This window comes from Mixophyes fleayi, chromosome 8 (genome assembly GCF_038048845.1).
Source record: "Mixophyes fleayi isolate aMixFle1 chromosome 8, aMixFle1.hap1, whole genome shotgun sequence".
Lineage (NCBI taxonomy): Eukaryota > Metazoa > Chordata > Amphibia > Anura > Limnodynastidae > Mixophyes > Mixophyes fleayi.
This window is the reverse complement of record NC_134409.1, coordinates 125,796,225-125,808,944: the sequence shown is the minus strand read 5'-3', so window position 1 is coordinate 125,808,944 and position 12,720 is coordinate 125,796,225. Positions and strand designations below refer to the sequence as shown.

General features: G+C 42.5%; 1 protein-coding gene across 1 annotated transcript in view; it reads left to right on the top strand.

Annotated features, from left to right (window-relative positions):
• TAFA4 (TAFA chemokine like family member 4) overlaps positions 1-12,720 on the top strand; it is a 169,752-nt gene that overhangs the window by 18,168 nt on the left and 138,864 nt on the right. The gene's annotated exons all lie outside the window — the stretch shown is intronic.

Below are 12,720 nucleotides of genomic sequence, written 5' to 3'. Positions count from 1 at the left end.
TGGACTAACAAAATACACAATAACCCTTAGTAACTACCCAGATATTTGCTTTTGGTGGAGGTCATGTAATAAGGGCACTCACAGCGCACCACAAAGTGCCGTGTTTTTTGCATCGGTGCGTCCAGCGGAACTGTACAGCGCACTATAACGGGCGCACTTACGTTCTGCACTTGGGAGACTCCTCTGCAAATTAGAATTACACTATGATGTGCGGGAAGTGGAAAAATCTTTAGAGGTGCATTGTGAATAGTGTAAAGGTCACATCAATGGTCAACCCCCTATCCTTACTACCACCCCCCTCATTAAAATAAACTTTGCATTTCTTTTACTCCTTAAATGTTGTCTTTATTACATGTGGCGCCTGTAAATGTGCTTCTCTGCCAAATCGCAACATTGAGGCGTAAACACGGCCCCATTAGTAGTATTGGATGAGACATGGGGGTATATTTACTAAAACTGCGGGATTGAAAAAGTGGAGATGTTGCCTATAGCAACCAATCAGATTCTAGTTTTCATTTATTTAGTACATTCTACAAAATGACAGCTAGAATCTGATTGGTTGCTATAGGCAACATCTCCACTTTTTCAATCCCGCAGTTTAGTAAATATACCCCATGGTCTTTGGCAATTCTGAGTTGGTGCAAAAAAGTCCACGACAAGTAATGCCCCAAAAATTGCATCCTCTGCTCCCCTTTCTGTCATTACAGTAATCTCACTGCAAAATAAAGATTTATTCCTGCACAGTTCCCGAAAAGTAGGCGCAACGCTAGTATAATATAAATATGCACGTTCCTTACCATCAAATAAATTCACATTATAAGAGTATAGAAATTGTGATGCTGTTTTCAGTCCTCGGTGGTTAGGATTTTCTCTGCAGTCTCCCAACCTCTTCAGCACGTTCTGAGCGACCTCTTGGCACTCCACAACAGGCCCTGTACTATCCTAAGTGTGGGATAGGAAACTACATATGCAGAGAGAGAGAGAGAGAGAGAGAGAGAGAGAGCTCTAATCGAAGACAATCCCTACCCAGAGTGCAGCTCTATAAATACAATTTTAATGGCCCATTTTCAACCAGGAGAATCAGGAAAAAGATTTTACTAACTGCCTGAAGACTGGGATATATTGATACAATCATCTCATTAAAATCAATTACATTAAGTGCCAATGGATTGGTAGAAAGTGCGGTATTGATATAGTTAAAATGCAGGGCAGTTCTATTCTGTGTGTTTTTCTGAAACATATCCTAAAGGGCAACAATCTAATGTAAAAAATACAACATGCTTACATAGAAAGTATAATCTTTTGCTAATAATAAGCAGATCGTTAAAACTTTTCTTTAGATTAGAGAATTTAACAAAGAGCTCCAGAATGCATATTTACTAAGCATCGGTTCTGACAAACAAATTATTGGCGGTTTGCCGCCATTTTTTAAAATGGCAATTTTATTAAAGACAATCGGGTTTTGTCTTTAATACAATTGCCGGTTTAAGAAAATGAAGGCAAAGCCTAGAATCGGTGTTTTGTCGGAACCGCCGCTTAGTAAATATACCCCCCAGGTGTTTTACAAAGACCCCTCCCACCAAATAATAACTTGATCCCCCTGGTGAAAGGCTTGCAGTGTTTTTAATGCCCCCACCGTGCCCCCACACGCTTGCCGCTGACATGTAGGAGAAGCAGATTCTTACCTGTGCAGAGGCGCACGCAGGGGGGGGGTTTCTGGTTCCCCAGAAACCCCTCCCCTTCGCGAACGAACGGTACTATACAGCTGCAGCGCTGTCAAAGAAACGTCCGTGGCGGTGCTGTATTGCAGTACAATACAGCACTGCAGCGGACGCTTCTTTGACAGCGCCGCAGCTGCTGTACAATTCAGAATAGCCGAAATGGAGCTGCTGGGCATGCACAGCAGCTCTCTCTCTCTAAAAATCCTGCGTTTGACCCTGCTGTGAAGCCGCTGGCTGCTGCTTCTTCATGTCAGTGTTACGCTGAGGGTGGCACTGGATAATGTCACAGCCAAGAAGTCAAGGAAGCCATCCCCTCTTCTGGCAAGGTAAGAAGCATCAGGGGCTTAATGCCAGAGGGCGGAGCACTTCAGAATTGGCCAAAAGTGACGCCCCTGTGACTCGCACTGGCCATCAGTGTGTCAAGGAAGCTGATTGGATGCGACGCTTACACTCGCCCAATCAGCTGTCTCGACATACTCCTACAGTAGACCCATGTTGAACAACAATTCAAAGAGCTAACTGGGCGCCACAAACTGCGCTACCACATAGGTGGGAGCCATGCAGTTATAGTAGCTGGGGGGATGGGGAGGCAATGTTTTTCTGAAAATAAATTAGATAGATTGATAATTATAGATAGTTTGCAGGACTAAGAGGCTCTTACTTTGGGTTAACGGCTTGCGGGGAGAGGGAGTCTGTGTCATTAACAATTGCAACCTCTAATGATTAATTAATCCTTTTGCTGTCTACCATGAATTAATCCTACTTGACTGGCTAACACGGCAGCGCACTCTAATTACTAAGTCTGAAGAATACATGTCACTTTAGGTTCCTGTACTGGATGACGTGCCGTCTATGTGGGAGAGGAGACAGGCTGAAGAACAAGAATGGGGGAGAACAAGTAGTGAGATGAGAGTGGAAGCGGGTCAGGTATCAGTAGGTTTAGATGGAGCCGCTGTCATTGTACTACATGAGAATACCCTTCTGACTGCAGAAGGGGCGGGTCGTGCTAATAGGGGAAAGGCGGAGTCAGAGAACAGTATACTGTCCAATCAGATTTAGGGCTCATCTACATAAATTCTGCAACTCATTACAAACAGAAGGGGAGGTGAGTAACCTGTGAGTAAGATACTGAAGACTGTGGATCTGTTGATCCCTATTAAACGCTGCACGTGATGTACATCCAGACATGAAATTGGGAAAAGTTCTGCCTTACAGCACTGGGGTCATGAGTTCAATTCCCGACCATGGCCTTACTTGTATTTGCTTGGGTTTCTTCCGGGTGCTCCGGTTTCCTCCCACACTCCAAAAAAAACATACTGGTAGGTTAATTGGCCGCTAACAAAAGGTCGTTAATTGGCTACTCTGCCTTTTGGCTAAGATCAAGTGCAATTATGGCTGAGCTGCACTTGGTCCTCTGGCCAGGGGCCAGGTGAGCCCCGGACTAATGTGCCCCCGGAGTGGCGATTTGGGGGTGCTGAAAAAAATCAGAGGTCAGGAGCAGCTTAAAACAGAAAATATGTGATTATGTTGGCACCGAGCACGTTATACCACTTTCAATATACGCACCACCTTTTATTCTTTGCCCCGGCCTTATGGCTGGGTGAGAAAATTTTTATAATAGCCCAGCCATGAGACTGGGGCCGTAACCACTCGGCACTTTTTTATTTTTCTATTTATGACACTTCTTGTTTGTCACTTTCACTTTTATGTTTCATTGCTTCACGGATTTTTAGGGGTGCGGGTAGGCGCTTTTGGGCTCTGTGTCCCCTAAGATCTAGGGGGGGTTGTGTGGCCTTTTGGTTCCTGCCCCCCTAAACCCCATCCTTCCGGGGATGAGCTAGTTGTCGAGCCCTGGTTGAAGCCTCGGTGGATCCCAGGGCCAAAGGGACCCCCCCTAGCCTTGCGGAAAAGGGGGTCTGAAGACCCTTGCCCCCTGAAGGGTCCTTTTGGATCCGGGGGTCGGGGACTAGGGCCTATCCTTTTTTGAGGAGGGTCAAGAACTGCACCCTAGTGCACGTTTTTTTAAGTTTTGCACTTTTTTCGTTCATTAGGGCACGAAACCACTGTTCCCAGGCTTTCAATAAAAAATAAATAAAAAAAATTGACCCTAGTCTGTGTGTCTGTCTGTCTGTGTGTGTGTTCGGGAGTTTAGACTGTAAGCCCCATTGGGGCAGGGACTGATGTGAGTGAGTTCTCTGTACAGCGCTGCGGAATTAGTGGCGCTATATAAATAAATGGTAATAATAAAAAACATCATTTTCTGGTGCATCTGGAAATGCGTCCATATCTAATAGTGTCGAAACTATGTGATCATTACTTACTGTACTAGGCCTATGATTCACCTCTACAGGAATATAAAGTCAACAATATGCAAAAATATATAAATACATTGCCCAGTACGGAAATGCATGTCTTAGATATACAGCCAATTGTAAACACGCCCCATAGTGTGTAAAGCGCTACAAGTATTGAAAGTCCACTGGCTTTATCAATGTACCGCATATACTTCACCCTGATTAAATAAATGTAAAACAATTAAATCAGCTATACTGTAATGTGCACCAATTTAGTGGATTCAGCAACGCAGTGCACTTAAAGCTCCCCCAGCAATTGTAGGGTTAAGTGGTCTACAGTCAGGGACAAGGTTGCCCAGAAGTCATTGTCTTCTCCCTCTTCTTCCACATGACAGCTGGGCTGACGGTGACTGGTACAGTCTGTGTCACCTGTCTTACACTCAACATCAGTTTGCAGCTGCGAGACATCCGCTTTCTAACGCGCTGTTGTGGTCCCGTCACCCATCAGCTCCCGTCACCACTGGTGCTTATTGTTACATCTTTCCAGATATTTTTTTTATTGAATTGAGGCAAATTTGTAATCTCTGTTGTTGGTGCACATCTGTGTAAACATACATAAGTCTGGCTGTAAGGACTGCAGGTGAATATAAATGTCATTAGTTAGGTTATATATTGAGTTTTACCATAAGAGTGTTGCATTTAGGTGGAAATGTGCTCAAAAACCACTGCAACCAATCAAATGTTTGCTTTCATTGCCTCACTTGCACTGGACAGTTAAAAGCAATTTGCTGATTGGTTGGTATGGTTTATTGCAATTCTCGACCAAATGTAATATAAATAATTAAACCCTTAAAATGTGTAATCAAAGGTTTGGTTTATGATGGTGAAGAAATTTTAGCATTAATGATTAGCAAAAGTATCCCTGTGTCCCGCACCCCCTCTAGATCGTAAGCTCTCGTGAGCAGGGCCGTCCCTCCACTATATCCTCCCACACCCCCCCTAGGCTTGTGCTGTAACATCCCACACTATAGATCTCTCTTCGTCTCTACCATGTCTGCACCTCTCCATGTAACCTGTTCTTGTCTACCAATGTTTTGCTGTCTATGGTACTTGTCACGTTATATTATGTCTTGCCTGTTGCCATGTTGTGTCCTGTAATATTATGTCATGCCACTTGTTTTGTTTACCCGTTCTGTCCTTTCAACTGTACGGCGATGCAGACTTCTTGTGGCATCTTATAAATAAATAAAAGAATCCAAATTTAGGATGAAATAAAACCCATTTACCAGGGGTGTATCAATGGGGGTGAAAGGAGTGAGGTGGCTATGGGAAGTGGGTAAGCCTGGCAAAGCTGGATCGCCCCCCTCCCCCCCTACGGGGCCCCCGATTCCCCCAAGGCCCCAGGGCTGCTGTCAAGCGTTGCCTTGTCAGCTGTTTCACATCTTTCCTGTACCCTGGGCATCCTAAGTACCCCCAATCGGGAAACCCGCCACCCCCCCCCCAATTGTCTTGTGCCCAGCTGGACGGGGTAGCATGGCATACCAGCATTGCGAGGAGGTACCGCCGTGACAACAACGACATTGGATGAGTGACATTATATCACGGGTGCAGTGTTTTAGATGCCCCATAGACATCGGCGCCCCAGGCGTCCAGCTAGTTTCAACTAGGGGTAGCATTGTCCCTATACTATTATTGGAAATGAAGGAATAATGATCAGGAAGAGGATAATGATCAAGGTCACAGTAAACTGAGGGGGGTTTACTAGTGCCTGGAAACCCCCTTCCAAGCCTGGGGCACTGTATAATTGAGGTGGCTGGACCCTGCCCCCGCTTCACACGGCTCTGCTCGAAAAGAGAGAGCTGCGTGCACCTAACAGTAGTACACGCAGCATTGGCATTGACCGTGTATATTATGGGGATAGGAAGAGTTGGAGAGCAGCCAAGCACTCTCTAAAATTATAGCGACACCTCCATGCATGCTGGTCACGCCCACTGGCTGCATGGTGTGGAAACCCCCCTCTGCAAATCCTGCATTTGCCCCAGAAGGTTATGATCGGACACTTGCTGTGATTTCATATTACACGAGGAAAGCAAATAACAAATTGGCCATTATTAGTTATTGGACATTCAGTTTTTGCAGTTAGCAAATAACCTGCATAGACGACAATGCTGTAATTCTGTTAATGGGCGTGTTAGCGAGAAAACGAGTACAAAATGATTTGGCTTTACTGAGCAAATAAAGAGAAATCCCCCCAAAAGTTTGTAGTGACCCAACTGGCTGCATAACATGGGGTGTTGTCCATAGCAGCCACATTCTGTCTTTTGTCTTGTACAGATTAGAGGGGCGGCCCATGGGCGGCATGCGGCCCACCGGCGGCCCCCAGCTCTGTTTTATTGTCAGATATGTTTGTCATAGCTTGTAACACTTTTATAAAATGCCTCTGATATATCTCAGGTTGCCTGCTGCTGGATTAGACAATTAAAGCAAATGTCTGTTTGGTGGCTTTGTATTATATCACATTTTTCCTCAGCCAAAAGCACTATAAATACGATATACAATATAATGTATTAGTGTCCCAGTACCTTCACCAAATATATCTACCTGCAAAGAAATGGCTAATACCAGTTTTTCTGTGTCTGTACTTAGCCCATCTGTTTAACTTCTCATTTTTATAACCATAGATAAATAACACGGAGGATGAGGTTTCACTAGTGTTTTTTTTTTTTTTTATCTATAAGATTTTCGCTGTGCACATTTTTTATGATCTGACACATTGGGGCTTCGTCTTGGTTTGGAAAACCTTGGGTACAAGGTCATGTAGTGTATGCAGAAATAGATAGAGAACTCCATAGATTAACACTGGCTGTCATGCCTTCATTACATCCTGCAAGACAAACACTAATTACATCCCCCCCCCCTCCAGAACCAAGTCTGCTGCAGTCTCAGCTCTCTGCGTTCTTCCTAACCAACCAAATGCTCCTCTCTCCTCTATCTATTCTATTTTCTTGTGTGTTCAATGCACTGATTGTCTCTCATCATTACTAATTCAACTGTGTTTTAGGTATAATAGAAAATACTTAGGGTCAGCTACCTCTACATATGTGATCCAACAGGGACTCTTGGACGCCTCCTAGTGGAAACTAACACAACCTGCAGGACATCCTGAGTCATTATTCATCATCATCATCATCATCATCATCACCATTTATTTATATAGCACCACCAATTCCGCAGCGCTGTACAGAGAACTCACTCACATCAGTCCCTGCCCCATTGGAGCTTAAAGTCTAAATTCCCTAGCATACACACACACACACACACACACACACACACACACACAGACTAGGGTCAATTTTGATAGCAGCCAATTAACCTACCAGAATGTTTTTGGAGTGTGGGAGGAAACCGGAGCACCCGGAGGAAACCCACGCAAACACGGGGAGAACATACAAACTCCACACAGATAAGGCCATGGTCGGGAATTGAACTCATGACCCTAGTGCCGTGAGGCAGAAGTGCTAACCACTGAGCCACCGTACTGCCCACACATCATCATCATCAACATTTATTTATATAGTGCCAGCAAATTCCATGGTGCTTTACAATTGGGAACTAACATTAATAAGACAATACTGGGTAATACATACAGACAGAGAGGTAAGAGAACCCTGCTCGCAAGCTTACAGTCTATGGGATCATTGCACAATTAAAAATATAGGCAAATAAACTGTATTAATCAATAGGCAATGCCTCAATAACCTTTATTCATTGATTTTTTTTTTAATGCAATGGATATTGAATTCTGGTTGCACAGATGTTAGACCCCAGTTCTCACAAACTTTAGAGTCCTGCAGTCACAATCTACCAATATTATAGCTGCAATATATTCCTGACAATAGAATTCAGGAGATGATTGAGCCAGGAGAGTAATGTAAAGCTGTAATGTGTTCTCTCTTTAAGGGCTCTGCATTATTGCCTGGTCATAACCTACCATTATATATTACTTAGTATGTGCAGAGTTGCCAAGATTTTAAAATACTTCCTAGAGGTATCCTGCGGCTGAGCAGTTGCTGGTGCACTACAAACCCTACATGTTTACTGAACAAGATCATAATGTATTTTTGCATTCAATAACTATTAATTTGTAAATCCTAAAGAATAAAACATAGATAGTGACCATTATGTCAGATATAGAGCAGTGGTACTGTGCAGTCATATTGCAAAATGAGGCAATTTCCAGGGATCTGACTATGTGGGTAAATCTTTGAAGACAAAGATATTGATCTGTGCCATACTTAGAGATTCTCCGGGTTCCGTTCTGCAGGGTTGTGATTGGATAAGTACCTACAAAACATGTTTGCTTCTGCCCCCCCCCCCCCTGTAGAAATTGTGGCCTAGACAAGTGCCTGTATAGGCCTATAAGGGCCATTCGGACATACCACTGTCTAAATATAAAGTTTTATATGTTTTTGCCCTTATGTGGGCTACATTGATTGCAGTAGTCGGTGTATCTGCCATTCAAGAACACTTCTCATGCTATGTCCGCTACTTATGTTCATCTGTATCCAGTGGCGGAACTACCGTCAATTTAGGGGATGTAGTTGCTACAGGATCCAGAGGGGAGGTGGTCTGGCAATGCCGGGGGGTGGGCTTCTTCTGAGCATGGGCTGGTCTGGTGAAGCCCCGATTGGGAGGCTGAAGCTGCACCACCTGACACTTCCCCAACTTTTGCTATGGTGCTCGGCGATGCAGTGCTTCCTCCCTGGCAGAATCTCTATTATACGGGCTCCTTGTTGCCGTTTGTTGGCCTCATTCAAATAATCCCCTAACCCTTCCCTCTTCTAGAGTGTGCCCTCACGTTGGCCAAAGCCTACGTTTGGCACAGACACAAGAACATATAATGTTCAGGAGGTAACAATAGGCAGCTTACCCTTCACGATACATATTATGCATTAAAATAGACATTAGAATGAGTCCATGTTGACTCCTGGGCATAAAACCTTTAAATAATGACTTGTTTGTACATAGCCTAATGATGCAATCCGGCCATTAGTCCCCTGTCGCTGGCATTGTGAGCCCTGATCGGGTACTCCCAAATGTATGGACACTCCAAACAACAACCTAAACAGTCCAGCCCTATCCTCAGCCCTGAGTCTCTAGATATTTTGCAGAGTTCCGTGGATGCTCGATAGAGTGAAATCCTGGATCAAGGTAAGCTCAAAAGCAGATTTAAGGCATCCGGGAGGGTGGTGACTGTATTAGAAAGAAAGAGTATTAAGAAGAGGATGATAAAAGGCCAGCTCCCCCAGAGACACCTCGTCAAATAATTGCCAACGTTTTAAAATAATTCCCAGAGTCACTTGCTGCAGAGCCCGTCCATCTAAGTGCATCCGAACAGGTAAACCTGGTTGCACTGAAAGTGATATGTTGAGATTTCAGGTAATTGGGTTACACAACGTCTTTTTGTTTTACATTTTACAAACTCTCATTCAATAAAGTTTTACTTCTAAATCCCAAACCATAAGAACGGATATTGTGAATTGCATTTAATATACAGAGTAAGAAGGGGCCTGATTCATTAAGGATCTTAACTTGAGAAACTTCTTATTTCAGTCACCTGGACAAAACCATGTGACAATGCAAGGGGTGCAAATTAGTATTCTGTTTTGCACATAAATTAAATACTGACTGTTTTTTTATGTAGCACACAAATATAAACTTTACATTTCAGTGTACAAATAAGCTATCAAGTATTTGTGTGCTACATGAAAAAACTGTCAGTATTTAACTTATGTGCAAAACAGAATACTGATTTACGCCCCTTGCATTGTAACAGACTGAAATAAGAAGTTTCTCAAGTTAAGATCCTTAATGAATCAGGCCCAAGAACTGTATTGTGAATTTGGTCAATACTGAAAAAATAGAATCATTTACAAAGGAAGGAAACCTGGCACTGTCCATAGAAATTAGGCTACACTTTCATGTACCCACATTTTTTTTTTTAAAAGAAAGCCACAGAGAACTTATAATGAAGTGTTTTCTATTGCCAGGAAAAAATGGAAAATATTGAAATAAAAGTGCCCACTCCGCCATTTGCAAGCGGGGAACATGTTTATTTTTATTTTCCTATAAACGTTTGATTAAATACAATAATAATATTTGTTTGCATGTTGTGTGGGAACAAACATAGATAGCGCTGAGCGATGGTTACATAATATGGAACACGATCTATAGAGGCTGTGTTATTATTTATTGTTTCAGTTTAATACAATTTGAAAGAGAAGTTATACAAAACATTTCATGGTCTAATAAACATTATGTTAAATAGAGCTTATTGTTGAACAATATAAAGGTGCTTTGCTCTGTGTAGATGCTTTGTTTGGTCAAATCAATCAAGCGTTCTGCTGTTATATACACAAGGTTACTTGTGTCATTTTAATTATGGGAACAGTAAACAATTTTTTAAATATAGATATTTTTACAGAAAGATGTTGGGTTATTGACCGGATATCTCTTCTGTAGCACGTGAGTGCTGATGTGCCGAATTTAGGAATATTTGTCTACACCTAGCCACACACTGCCATATAGCAGCTGACATTGGGCAATTGGTCCTTTATTTCAGAATGTGGCCAAAATGACCACAATGAATAGTGAAATCAATAAGATAATTTTCAGGCATGATTGGGGGTGACTGCTGTCTGTCTATGGACCTGAGTTATTAAGAGCAAAGCATAAAAAAGGAGTAACTTTGCACCTGGGCAAAACCATGTTGCATTGGAGGGGGAGGTAAATTTAAAATGTGGGGAAAGATTTATAGTTAGGATAGGGCATGTGCTAGATCAGCTTTAAATTTCAGTGTAAAAATAAAGCTATCAAGTATTTGTGTGCTGCATGGAAAAACAGCCGGTATTTAACTTATGTGCAAAATAATAAACTAATGTACACCCCTTGCATTGTAACATGGTTTGTCCTGGAGAACATTTACTCCTTGTTTTGCCTTACTTTCCTTAATGACTCAGGCCCTAGGTGTGCAATGATCTTCCAATCACACTAACAGGCTGCAGTGAAGGCAGAAGTGATCCAACCACTCAATCCAAGAGCTGAACTTCCTCTTATGAGACTTCCCGTCTCTTAACTCTTGGGTTGAGCGTCAGGATTGGCCATTACGAAGCTAAGGAGTCTAACAATATCAGCTGCTCATCTTCCCTCGCCTGAATTTACCATTACACTTCCACTACCAGCCAGTGATACTGCAAAGAAATTATATAAATTATATTCAAACCATATACCATCTTTCTTTTCTGCATTTTGTTTTACAATGTAGTCTGTAGAACGTGCTAGAACAGGTCCACCCAACCTGTGGCTCTCCAGGTGTTGTGAAACTACAAGCCCCAGCATGCTTTGCCAGTAGATCACCAGCTGATAGCTGGCATTGCATTCTGGGACTTGTAGTTTCACAAACCCCTGGAGAGCCACAGATTGACCAGTCCTGTGCTAGAAGGACCTTCACATATACTACAGTGTATACTGTCCTGCATGTTATATATATATTATGCATATATAAAAATGTGATAAGGAATTTTACAGAAAGTAAAGGTTGAATTGTGGCCATGAAGGTCCCCTGCCTGCCCCCGTGATAGTTTCCATTCTACATAATGGATGGGCAGCGACCTTTTTAAATAACCCCCTTCAGCCGCCACCCAAAAATAATGTATATGCCCCCAGCCTTTCTCCTAAGTTTTCCAGAAATTTGGAGGTGAATTGATGCCTTGCTTGATGGTTATTATTGATTAGTAAATATATTCTTCACGGGAGCTTAATCCAATAGACTAATGCATGTATTTATGGCTTTATGTTGTTGTCATTTTTCATTGAAAAATAAGTTGCGCTTGATACAATCCTTGGAGGCAAAATACACTGAGATACGAGGTGCATCTCATGTACTTGTTTTTTATTACTGTGTCTTGTTTCTGACAAAGTCACCTCACACAAGGTGGTAGCTGCACCTGCGTAGCGTCCTCCGACGTTCATAGACCATTCTCTGTGGATTACCGGGCCAGAGTGACACATATGTAATGTGGTTCTGGGGACCTTAAAAGGAGACATCCGCTGTGATGCAGATAATGCCTGAGGGCACTTTGTGTATTTGTTTTAATGCCATCCAAGTTTTACCCATTGAAGTGAAAACAAACAACACCATGTTATTTCCACACATGTATAAAAAGTGCAACATTTAATTTCATTTAGAGTAGAAGCTTGTAGGGTAGTAGAAGAAATTTATATTGGGTTCTTTGAAAAACAGGCAACCAATGTAGAGACTGACAGAGTGTCTCAGCAGAGTAAGAACGATTTGCAAGGAAAATCAAACTAGCTGCTGCGTCCAAAATAGATTGTAGGGGCGAAAGTCTAGTTTTAGGAAGATCAGTAAGGAGGAAATTTCAATAGTCGATGCGGGAGATGATAAGAGTATGAATTAAAGTTTTTGCAGTGTCTTGTGTGAGATATGTGTGTATTCTGGAAATAGATTACAGGACGTAAATATAGAGTCGATGTGGGGAAGAAAGGATAGTTGTGAGTCAAGGATTACACCTAGGCAGCGAGCTTGCAGGGAGTGCTTTATGGTCATGTTATCAACAGAAATAGAAATGTCAAGCAGGAAGCTTCTATTGGTGGGTGGGAATATTGTTAATTCTTCTGGCGAGAGG